The sequence below is a fragment of the Dermacentor andersoni genome, chromosome 3, assembly GCF_023375885.2.
Source record: "Dermacentor andersoni chromosome 3, qqDerAnde1_hic_scaffold, whole genome shotgun sequence".
In the NCBI taxonomy this organism is placed as follows: Eukaryota; Metazoa; Arthropoda; class Arachnida; order Ixodida; family Ixodidae; genus Dermacentor; species Dermacentor andersoni.
In genome coordinates, this window is record NC_092816.1 from 175,378,631 (window position 1) to 175,391,530 (window position 12,900).

General features: G+C 45.5%; 1 long non-coding RNA gene across 1 annotated transcript in view; it reads left to right on the forward strand.

Annotated features, from left to right (window-relative positions):
• Positions 1–649: 649 nt before the first annotated feature.
• LOC126524682 (uncharacterized) overlaps positions 650–12,900 on the forward strand; it is a 29,759-nt gene continuing 17,508 nt past the window's right edge. The window contains exon 1 of the long non-coding RNA XR_007598036.2: positions 650–793. This is a non-coding gene — a long non-coding RNA (uncharacterized lncRNA). The remainder of the gene's footprint in view (positions 794–12,900) is intronic.

Sequence of the window (12,900 nt, forward strand, 5' to 3'; positions counted from 1 at the left end):
ACTCCTATGCGCGTTCCCGGTTTATGCTAAAAACTCGTCAGTCGTTTTATTAGAGCCTACACGGTCATTGACCAGACATTTCCGGTTATTACCGCGTCTGACCCCTCAGAATTTCTCCCAACCACCGTCGGCCCCGTACAAAAATTGTGGCCGTATCGCGCTTAAAACCGTACACTCGCCGCGCTTCATCATAATGCCACGCGACCAGGAGGCTGCTTCCACCGCGGGAGGTAATTGGTGTGAGCGCGACCCATGGCTGATTCTTATTCATCACTACACATCATCACTTGTACAAATTCCTCATCTGTAATTATGATCATCAGCCGCGCAGCTTCTTCTTCGTCGTCGTAGCACGAGCTCGGCTGGATTAAAATGGTCCTTTGTAATTTATCTAGGGATCTTTCCAAGTGACAGTACGTGGTAATAAGCTTGCACTGTTTGTACGTTTCCACCCCTTCTAAACAAACCCATGTGGCATCTTTAAGGAAGTTAAAATAGAATGAGTCGTGTTCACGCAACACAATGCGAATCTTCCCGGATCTTTTTTCTTGGTATTTGTGCCGAATACATGCGCCATATCTTGTACCATCAATGATGATTAGGAATGAGCAGTGGAAGAGGAATTTCTCTTTTTATTGCGCAGCTTTTCAGGAAACGTGTGCACACACTTGGTGCCCTGCATTCCATATTCCTTGCTCGAACAGATGGCTTCAAGATGCGGTTCAGGATCCAGAACTGCTAACCACTGAGGCGACCACTGAGGCGACCACTGAGGCTACAACGACACCCCAAGGTAAGGAAGCTTCGACTTTGCTATCCAGTAAGAATGTGGCGTAGATTGTTGGGAGATATAAAATAAATAAAGAAGTCGCCTTGAACGTGCCTATGAGAGTTAATTTGAGAACGACTATTGCGACTGCGAGTAACGAGGGGTTTTCGTCGCACTAGAAGCAGTTCATCTTTCATATAGCATTTGCTTCCCGCGTCAAGAGGATTCAGTGCAACACGTTAGGGGGATATATGTGTTTTGTCCGTATTAAGCTGCAAAATTAAAAAATTCATGTAACACCTTGTGATAGCTTTAATACACTAAGATAAAATCAAGAAATATTTTACTTAGGAAAGGTTAGTTAAAAAGAGGAGACATAACGTAGAAAATAAAGCTACGCAATATATAAATTTTTTGAACACAACCTATTGCTAAAATTATTAGCATAAAACCAGGTGACCTCAAACGCAATAGTTTCATTACTTGTCAAAGCATGCCTTATGCCATTGGTTTAATTTATTTCCCGGTGGCGGAATAAAGGATTATAGGATAATCAATTATTAGGCGCACAAATAAAGCACAGTATTATCAAAGGAATCAATAAACAAATAAGACACAGCGATATGAACAGTAATCAGCGCACCGAAGGCGATTTCTTTGGCGATGGGCTTTCTTTTTTGTTCTATTGGCTATCAAGTTGGGGGTGCGGCACTTACGGATTTACAGGGTAATAATTTATGCGGTTTGCCCTAAACTTAGCATCGCCTTAAACTTAAACACTTACTTCGCCTTTCCTTCGATACTGTAGCCTCTCTCTCCATTTTTTCTACTGTGAGTCCGAGTACAATTGCTGCTGCGCATGACTGCTAATACTGACATGACTGAGTAATATGAAAGAAAACAAATGGGCTGGAAGAGTGTTGAGGTATCTTGTACAGGAAAAATATTCACAGTGGAGTAGGAGAACTAGGAAGTTTAGCAGCAAGTACGCGGCCTGTAGGGTGGACAGCACAGCACCAAGGAACTTCAGGCGGAAAGTCAGAGATGCTGAAATAATCTCGTGGGTGGTGGTAATGGAAAAAAAAAACCTGCCATGAGTAACTACTTAAGAGGAAGAAATGAAATCAGGAAAAAAAACAATTTATGATAACTCAAACGGAAGCTCATTATTTTTCTGCATTTCGTGGGTCGCAGTAATGTAAAGAAAGCTGCCATGAGTAACTAATTAAGAGGAAAAAACGAAATCAGAAAAAAAATTATGATAACTCAAACGGAAGCTCATTACTTTTCGAAGCGAGGTCGGGATTCCTTAATGCCGGTTGGCCACTCGTCTCACGCGTGCACAGTCCGCACTGATAGTCCTGAGGTCGCCGAGCAGGCGTCCTTCAGCCTTGCACTCCCAGAAGACGACAAAAGCTTGATATACTGCGACTCCAAGAGGGCAATTCTGTCCTTCGGAAGAGGGAGAATATCCCCGGCCATCAGCAGAATACTTCATACTCATCACCTCACCCCAGACTGCATCAATTGCTTCCCGGCACACATGGGACCATTGGAGGGGCCGCTCCCTAATCTCAAGGAGACGGCACACGAAGCCGCACGAGACCTAACTCACCGTGCGAGCCACGACTCCTTCTGGTTAGGATAGGAGAGCGAGCACGACCCGCTTGTCACTTACAACGATTTCACCTAGCATTATAAATTACTCAAGAGAACCACGCCCCTACCGTACGAAGCACTCAATAAGGCACAAGAAGTCACGTACAGGCGGCTTCAGACGGGCAACTACCCATCCCGGCCTTCCTGCACAAAATCTTTCCGGATGCGCACCCTCACAATGCGTGTCGCTACTTTTCAGGACATTGCTCACATGCTTTGGGGTTGCCCCCTGGCGCCGGGAGCCAGGAGCACCAAGGAAGAGTGGGACCGGGCTCTACACAGCTCGGCCCTTGAATCAAAGCTTTGGACTGTCCATCGGGCCCGCGGCGCGGCGGAGGGGCATGGCCTCTGTGTCCCGAAGTGGGAGCGGCATGCTGCACACTAATTGCGCGCAACGACGGACCTCAAGAAAGTTATTCATGCATCCATCTATCGGGATGCCTTAGAACACGCACCTATAAAGCGAGATATAAGAAGGAAGAAGAAGCATGTGCTTGCTGTGGTAAAGCTAGGGAAACTATGGGGCATGTTTTATTAGAATGTGAAGATAGCTTCACATGCCCAGCGGTTGATTTAGGCACCACGGGACTCCTTGAAGCCCTTGGGTTCAGCGAGAGCAGTGGAAAAGTAAAGAAGTGTGCAATAGGGATTAGTAAGAGGCAGTTGGAGGATTGGTGGAAGAAAAGTAAGGAAACGACAAAAAACGGAGACGTACAAAAGCAAAGTTCGCAAGAAAGGATCAGAAAATTTGGTAGTGGGAGTTCATACTAGCTCTTTTTCTTTTTTTCTTGTTTAACCTAGGTAGAACATTAAGCAGTATAACAGCAAGAGCTTGGTGACGCAGCCCACCGCCTCGTTCCAAAGGGGACGTTCATAACATCCATCCATCCATCCATCCATCCATCCATCCATCCATCCATGAATACAGGGCCTATGTGTGATGGGCAGACTACGCGGGCAGTGGAAAATAGGCAATCGACCATTGATTGCATTGATTATTGTCTGATGACGAAGGAATATATGATAAGTTAAGAGGAAGGGTATGGCATCATAGGGAGTGGCGTTACCCACATAACTTTGACAATGGTATACAGAATTGGAAAAAAGAGCAAGGAGGCAAGATTGGCCAGTTGATATTTGAACGCTTAACAAATAGGAAATATATTCATAAGACTAGAGAAAGACGTTGTCAAATGGGCAGCGAAAGAGTGTGTATATAGTGAGTTTCTAAGTGCAATCACGACAGAGATACGGAAAGAGAAGCAACATGCTTGTTGGAAAGGAAAAAAAGGTAACCATAAAGCTAGTGCAAAAGGGAGGCAAGAGGAGCGATCGACGGACAACAGAAAGCACCACGGGTACATAGGCAGGCAAGAAAAGCTCCGCCACCGCAGGATGAAATACAGAGAATATGGGAAATATACCGGAATAAACGATCTATGGTTGAAGTTCTAGTTCAAGTATAGTTAAAAGGAGAAAGTGAACGTTGATTGTCAGAAATACGAAAAAAAAAGGCTGCACATAAAATATTTTGGATCCACATATACTTATTAGGCCGAAAGTTTGCAACCATACAACAATATATCCTAGACCAAAATGGAAACGAGCTGGAAGGGGACGAGGTATTAAATTATCTAAAAAAATGGCAGCCGAATCATTCTAAGGAAATGACGAGGTAGTACTGGAGCAAAAAACGAGCATGCAAAACAACCAGATGAAAAAGGAGCTGTTGCTGAAAAATTTCACCTGAATTAAAGCGGAACAAAACATTTGTAATCGCACAGCCTAAGGGCTAAGGGTTCTCTTTGGGCTAATTATTGAACTAGAACCAAAAAGTACGGAAGCATTGTTGAACGTAAAAGAAAAAGGAAAGAAACCTGAAAAGTTAAAGGAATGCCAGACAGTTGGTGACAAAGTAGAATGAAGGTAACGTATAAAGGAGAAAAATTTCACGAGCTATTTCACTTTTTTACGGTGAATGACCAGTGAAGCTGTTGAAAACCACCGCTACAAGTACTGAGGGTGGTATGCAATGCTTTGTGGCTTTAGAGTAAGGAGGAGGACGATGGGAAACATTTATTAAAAAAATAAAGACAAGCAGGTGTCTTTCTGCTCGTGCGCGGAGGCGCCCTGAGTCCAGGGCTCTCCTGTGGCTCTTGCTGTCTCCCGAGCGCGCCGCACCAGTTGCTGCTGGTCACGAGGGTCCGATCTGACGGGCATGGTATCCGACTGCTCGGGTGTGGGGTGGTTATTTCGGCTGCTGCATTTGGTGGACCACGCCCATGTGGTGAAATATAAGGAGGCGTATATAGTCATTACAAAGGGGACATTTGTACGAGTATAGTGTAGTATCTATTGCGTGTAGTATGCTTAAAAGGGGGTATGTGTTGGTTTGTAATTGTCACAACGATATGGCTTCTTGACCCTAGAGTGTATTGTGTGGAGATGGGTATTTTCGTCTGTGTTGTAGCACAGCGTTGCATTGTAAATATACGGGCTCCATAGCTGCGGCTTTATCCCTCTCTTGTGGGGTCTGGGACTCACTCGCGCTGCAGCGTGCAAACGCTGATTTCCACGGAGCGACTCGTGTCCTGGAGTCCGTACTATTTCAACGACCGGAAATTGGGAGGCTCGTTTGAAGTGTCGGTGCGCGATGGAAGATATTCTGCCTCTCGCGGAATACGGCAAGCTGCCTGGGAGTCAGTAATATGTGTGACGTGCTCGTTGGTTAGACTAGCGATGCTGGCCAATGTGATGGCTGTCTCCTCTGCTTCGAGGGCCTTGACACTGCGGATCGTCATCCAGACCACCTCTTGAATGTGATGGTTGACAACGCTGGCTATCTTGGCTGCTTTCTGGGGCACTGCGTGGCATCTATGTATAGTTTGGTGTGGTGGTGGCCATAACTTGTCTGGACGGTCCTTGCTCAAGCTTGATGATGGCCGGCTTGATGTTGCGGGCGCATGTTTCTGGGGAGAAAGGCTACCTTGATGTGCTCCCGCATTTTGCAGGCGAGATAGATTGCTTGTTCGTGGCATTTTCCCTGCGTCGGCTAACCTAAGTGCACTAGGACCATTCTTCATGTAGGTGTGAAGGTCAGGCTTTGTCGTTGGCTTGCGAGGTGGGCGTGTATTGTTTCTCTTATTATCTTATGAACGCCTAGGGATTCAAGCTTTAGTGTGGGTGTCCCTGGTAGGCGGAGCACCTGCTGGTATGCTTTCTGCAGAAGTATGTCCATACGATCTTTCTCTTTCGGGGTGAGGAGTAGGTACGCGGCAGCGTAGGCAATGCGGCGGATTATAAAGGCCTGGAGGAGTGTGCTATATCGTCTTCTCTTCAGTCCGTACTGTTTGGTGGTGATGCGGCTCACCATTCGCATGATTTCGAAGGTGGTCTGCTTGAAACGTTGGATGGTGTATTCGTCCACGCCGTCCTGTCTTATGTGGAGGCCGAGGATGTGGACACGGTTTACTGTGGGTATTCTTTTCCCGTCGAGGTCGAGTGTGATGTGGGGTGTTTCAGTAAGTTTTCTTGGTGATTTCTGGTGAACGACTGACACTCCCGACTTGTCGGGCGAGTATAGCAGGCCATGATATTTACCAGTCTCGGAAAAGAACAGCAGTTTACGACAGGTAGCGAGGCACTGGAAGTGGTGAGGGAATACGTCTACATAGGGCAGGTAGTGGCCGCGGATTCGGATGATGAGACTGAAATAATCAGAATAAGAATGGGCTGGGGTGCGTTTGGCAGGCATTCTCAGGTCATGAACAGCAGGTTGCCATTATCCCTCAAGAGAAAAGTGTATAACAGCTGTGTCGTACCATTACTCATGTACGGGGCAGCAACCTGGAGGCTTGCGAAAAGGGTTCTACTTAAATTGAGGACGACGCAACGAGCTATGGAAAGAAGAATGATGGGTGTAACGTCAAGGGATCAGAAAAGAACAGATTGGGTGAGGCAACAAACGCGAGTTACTTACATCTTAGTTGAAATCAAGAAAAAGAAATGGGTATGGGCAGCACATCGAATGAGGAGGGAAGATAACCGATGGTCATTAAGGGTTACGGACTGGATTCCCAAGGAAGGGAAGCGTAGCAGGGGCCGGCAGAAAATTAGGCGGTGGATGACATTAGGAAGTTTCCAGGGACAACATGGCCACAATTAGTACATGACCGGGGTAATTGGAGAAGTATGGGAGAGGCCTTTGCCCTGCAGTAGACGTAACCAGGTGTTGGTGATAGGAAAACAATTGATTTCGCATATAGCTGGACAACGTTAGTCGCTTGTTGAAGGACATCTTGTTTCTCTCCTTGGGGACCACTGGTGTTCCAGATAATAATATCATCGGCGTATATTCCATGCCGTATTCCGGGTATTGCGTTGATTTTATCAGATAATTTCATCATAGCAATGCAGGAAACGGTGGGTGATAGAATAGCACCTATTGGGGTTCTTTTGCTCCTAGTAGGTAACCTGGAGGTTTTGAATCAGCCAATGCCTCTTCAGGCCGTGCGGTTGCTTAGAAAGGCGCGTATGCAATTGTAAGCATTAAGACCACAGTTGGTGAGACTTAGCTTTGTAACGATTGTATGGTGAGGCACTCTGTCGAAAGCGCATTTGATGTCGAGTGCTAGGATCGCTCCGGTGTTGTGGGGTGAGATGTTTTCAAGGACTTGTTCCTTCAGCTGAAGAAGAATGTCCCTGGTAGGAATGTGGGACCGGACTCCATTCATTGTTTCGGTACAGAAGTCGCTGGATTCTAGGTAAGGTTGAAGTCTGTTCAGAATGATGTGTTCCAGGAGGTTTTGTAGGCATGAAGTTAGCGATATTGGTCTCAAATTTTTGCAGCTGGAGGGTTCACCTGGATTAAGAATGAGCGTGAAATCCGCGTGCTTCCAGTCTGCTGGTAGCGTACCCACTTTCTAATGATGATTAAAGAGGTCAGTAAGAGATGTAATGATGCCGTCATAAAAATTGCACAGGAGCTTGTCATTTATTTTCTCCTTGTCTAGTGATGGTGTTTTGTGTCAGTGCATAGATTGCTTGTTGTACTTCAGAGAAGGCCATCGGCTTGTCGAGGTCGTGGTTGTCGCCCCACTGAGCGTGGGACGTTCTCCTTGAGCTGCTTTGAAATCGCCTATGTTTCGCCCCCGCAACTCCTCCAGGATGTCGTCATCAGAACCCGGATGATTGTGGTCCAGGAGGCGTTGGATTGTTTGCTGGCTAAAGGCTTTGCTTTGCGTGGGGTCAATAAGGTGGCGCAGCAGCGACCATGTTTTGTTCATGCTTAGAGTGCCCGGCAACTTGTTGCATAGTGGTCGCCAGTTATGACAGGTGAGCTCCCCAGTATCCAATTCTGTGCTTGCCGCGACTTCCACTATACGCAGTTTCACTTTGCCATTATGTTTTTGGCGCTGGTTGATCAGTTTTGACACCTCCGCGAATAATATCTGATCTCTCTAGTTGGACACTATCATCCTTTGTCGTTTCTTCATTAGGTCGTCTGTTACTTGGGAAGGCTTGCCTACTGATGGCCTTTTTGGCTCCCCCTTAAATTGCTGCATCTGAAGCCAGCCTAGTTAAGGTTTCATTCATTACCTCTACGTCATCTTCACCTGTCTGTTCTAAGGGTGCTTTTGTATGCAGCCCACACACTGCATTTATCTGCCATTACACTTACTGCCTCTAGGTTGACCTGTTTCTTGACCAATTTTACTCTTTCTCTCTTCAAATTGAGGAAAATCCTCGTCCTCACTAACCATGATCACTGCACTTTACCCTACCTATCTCTTCAACATCCTGTACTATGCTGGGATCGGCAGAAAGTATAAATTCAATTTCATTTCTTGTTTCACCATAAGGGCTTTTGCAGCTCCACATTCTCTTGCTACGCTTTTTGAAAAAAGGTATTCATTATTCTCAGCTATTCCATTCTGAGAATTCTACCAGCATTCTCCTAGAGCGTTCCTAGAATCGACACCGTAGTAGCCAATTGGTTCTTCACTAGCCTGCCTTTTCCCCCCTTTTGCATTGAAGTCGCCCATTACTACAGTATACTGAGTTTGCACTTTTCTCATCGCCAATTTAACATCTTCATAAAACTGATCTACTTTATCGTCATCGTGGCTGGATGTTGGAGCGTAGGCTGTTACTACCTTTATTCTATACATCTTATTAGGATTCATTATGACTACTGCTACCCTGTCATTGATGCTGTAGAATTCATGAATGTTGCCCGCTATCTCCTTTTATATTAGGAATCCGACCCCGTTTTGCTTCTTATCTGGGCGACCTTTATAGCAGAGTAGATGGCCGTTAGTCAGCACTGCATAAGCCTCACCAGTTCTTCTAGTCTCGCTAAGGCCAATGATATCCCAAACAATGGCTGATGCTATAAAGCTGGTACAGCGCAACATAAAAAGGAAGAAGCAAGCCGAGCCTGCCAGATAAGGGAACAGAATGCTGCCTTCCTTTAGCTGGCCGGCTCGGCTTGTTTCTTCTTTTCTACGTTGCGCTGTACCAGATTTAGAATGCAATACCAACTCGCCCAATCTTCCACCCTAGTGAATGTCACATGGTTCCTCTGAGTCCTACTAAACTAGCCTCACTCAACAGAGTTCTGCTCTTAAAGGTTGCCAAGGTCAGTTTGCATTTCCGGATACAGCTATTCTGATCACTTTCTGCTACGTTACAGGTCCGACCACCACCTTGGTCAGGTGCACGGCAGCTGCTGGGGACCGAGGGCCATAGCTTAATTGTAAGAATCCTGAGGGACGGGCTGGCCAAATACTGCACCAGGGAGGCCAATTCCTGTTCTGGTGAAAGAGTGTCTTTGTTGAAGTTTACTACGTCTTCCTAATTTGGTTGTACCAGGATTATTATAGCCCCACTCTCCTGTCGGCATCTTTTGCCGGTGTCAGGCGTCACTCCAAGCTTGCAAATGTAGTGCACTGGAGGAGTTCTAAGTGAGGCACCATCCATCTTGTAACAATGCCTCGACCTGCTTCGCAGAGGGGAAGAATGTGCGGGTCTACTGCACGTATGTCTGTGGTGAATGTGATCTGTTTTGAATGTCTGTCAGCGTCTCGCTGAAACTCGCGTACGGACTGCTGGAGATCCGTAGTTTCCGTTGAGGTGTCATCCGCTGGCTTTCTGCGAAACGCTGCCCAATGTGTGAGTGTTGTCGTTTTTATCAGGCGGCGTGCATGCGTAACGTTCAATGTGTTGGCAAGTATGCAGTGCTCACCGCCCAGGGTTTCATCCGTGTTGTGTAAGGTGTTTTGTTGTAACCTTTTAGTGAGGTTATGGCATGGGAATGTACCTCTGGAGACGCTGTTTCCTAGACGTGTGGGGTATGCGGGGCCTGTGCGGATGGTGCGACAGCGCTACTGTATGATGTACTTGAGTGCAGTGCCTTTTGATGTGGCTGTCGTGAAGCCTGATGCCTGGTGAGCCACGTAAAATTCGCCTACTATCAGCAGGCTATTCTTTTTGTCTGTTGCAATCGCTTTGGCGATAAAGTAGTCAAACTTGAGCTGCTTCTGCTTGGGTGGGCTATAGATATTCAATATGAGAAGGCGCTTCCGGCCTTGTTGAAGCGGTAGGATGCTAATTAGGTTGTGATCGACGTCCCTGTCGTCTATTGTCTGTTGTATTGTCGTGAGTGTTTTAGCTGTAAGTGCGGCCATGTGGCTTTCAGGCGTGTCGGTATGTGTGTTGTAGCCCGTTTAAGTTGGGTGTGCGCCTGTTTCTTGCAGTGTGATTACACTTGTTGTTTTCGTGTTACTTATGTACAGGGGACTGCACAAACCGCATTTTCAATAAATGTAGAGGACTTATATTATTCTGTGCCGTGCGATGATTTGATGTGCGCTGTTCGCGATAGGATAGAAGATTGTGGAGAAGTCAATTTTCAGAATTCTGTAGTTGTCAACAGCTACAACTTTTTAACCCTTTTAGATTGTTATATTCATTCAACTGCTATTAATTATGATGGCCAATTCTACGTCCAATGCACTGGTATCTGTATAGGATCAGCCATAGCCTCCATTTTATGTGACACTTTTTTATTCTCGTTTGGCAATGTAATTTCTGCTATGTTGGTGGACATGCCTGTAACGCGAGTATTTAGATACGTTGACGACTAGTTAATTGTTATGAAGAAATATACCAGTATGCATTTTCATGACGCGGTCAAAGAAATTTTGGACTTGTTCAATAACTCATTGGGAGAACTTAAGTTCACGTATGAATTGCCAATTAACAACCGCATTAAGATTCTCGATATTAATCTCTGTTTTTCTTTGGACGAGCATGTATGCTGGCGATATCATCCCAGATCTAAGAAAACCTTCTTGCGCTACGACAGCGCACACTCTAAATTGATTAAGAGAGGCATAGCAACCACGTTCATTAAGGCAGCACTGAGTAAGTCGTGCGAGCGTGAGTGCGATCAAAGTTTTTAAATCAGATAGCGCGATTATAGAACGCAGGCTTCCCAGTTCTGTGATAACTACAGTAGGCGAAGCCATCTTGCAGAAAGAGAAAAGAATGGGTTCTGAAACATCACAAAAAGAAAAGAATAAAGACAAGAGACAAGCGCACGTGGTGGCATACTGGCACAAGCTGTCACACAATCTCAAGAAAGTTTCCAATAGACATAATATTAATTTGCTGTTCAGTGCCCCATGTAAGCTATTCTCGATATGTAATCGTACGAAAACGCGCGAAAGGCCCCTGTGCACCACAAATCATAAATACCGTTTCACTGACTGCAGGTGCAACGTTATCTGTCAGATACCGTTGAGCTGAGGAAAAACTTGTATAGGTCAAACGGGTCAGTTTTTCAATGAAAGAGCTCGTCAGCACAGCAATAACCTAAAGAATGGCTTTGAGTCATGTAGCAGGACATTGTAACAAGTGTCATTGCACTCCCATATTCGAAGAAAACAAAATTCATATGGAAAGGAAAAGGTGAGAGGGAAAGGGAAATAATAGAGGCTTACTACATTCGAGGGGAAGAAGATAAATGTGTAAGCGCTGCCCCTCTTGCCTTGTCGAGAAAAGAAATAGCTTTCTTGAGGAAAGATTTGGATGCTGCTGATGCGCAGATTTTTTTGGGACGGGTGTACGCATGCCTATGCTGAAGAAGCTATAACATAGCTGGAGAATTTCAAATAAACTTCCAGTTGACAGGCTGCACTTGTCTGCGGTATTTCGTTCCTCGTGTTCTTGTTTTATCGCGCTGTTCAACCTCAATTCGCATTGATATCAGGAGCGCCTTATCATCAGTTATGAGGCTTGCATACCTTTTTTGAGCTAGTTCTTTATTGAAACGTATGCTGTACTATATGTTGTATGCGTAATTCTAAAGAATGCATGCACTGTTCGCTACACTCTGCTGTAGCTTGAAGCCTCTGTCTTGCGGGAGGTATGAGTCGTTGCATTGGTTGCTTGCGTAAATTTGTGAGTCATTCATGATAGTTCTTTTGGCTGAAAGGTAAAATACATGGAACCCTAGCCACAAACAGCTTCGCTGTAAAACATAGAATTGAGTAATGTAGACCGTTGACAATTAGATGGGCAATATACAGGTCACCAATGCAGGCGAATAAATTAAAGCAAGAAACATGAACAGACAATAACATCATTAGGAGAACTACAGTATGGCTTCACAATCCATACGTCTGGGCCATAACTTATTTCTCCCTACTTAGTGTCGTGAAATAGCGTGACAAGAAAGCAGATCACCATATGGGGCTTTTTTAGAGATTACCGAGGTGTATGATAGCGTGCACCGCAATATACTGTGCATATTCAGGAAGGGAAAGGCTTAGACAACGACTGTATGCAGCTTCTGAGGGAGATTTACCAAGACAATACAGTTTCGGTTGAACGCGAACGGACGAAGACCGAGAAGAAAGTTGATATCGACAAGGGATTAGGGCAGGGGCGCCCTCTATCCCCAGTTCTGTTTAGGTAGCACATTTCAACGATGGAAAGGGCGCTAGAGGGAAGCAGTATCGGGTTCAATCTCGCATAGAAGCAGGCTGGCAGAATAACAGAGCAGCAGCTTCGAGACTTGTTGGAAGCGGACGGCATTGTGTTGACAGATAACAAGCAATGTGATGTGCAACGTCTGACTAATACCTATGGCCAGAAAGGCTAGAATTTAGGATTTATTCCTCGTTAAAATAAGCGTTAAAATTAAGGTGTTATGGTATTCAGTGAGAACAGTCAACAGAAAGTGTCAATGTAGGGCCAGGAAATGCCTCGGGTAAAATAATACAAATACCTTTGTATATCGATAAACGAAGGCAGTAGCAATATGGAAACACAGGAATAAACTATAGCAGCAAAGGGGAAGAGAAATGTGGCCATAATGAAACCTGGAGCCCTATCTGGCTACGATAGGTACGAGCTGGTGCGGGGCATGTGGAAAAGTCTAACGATTTCAGGACTCACATTTGTAA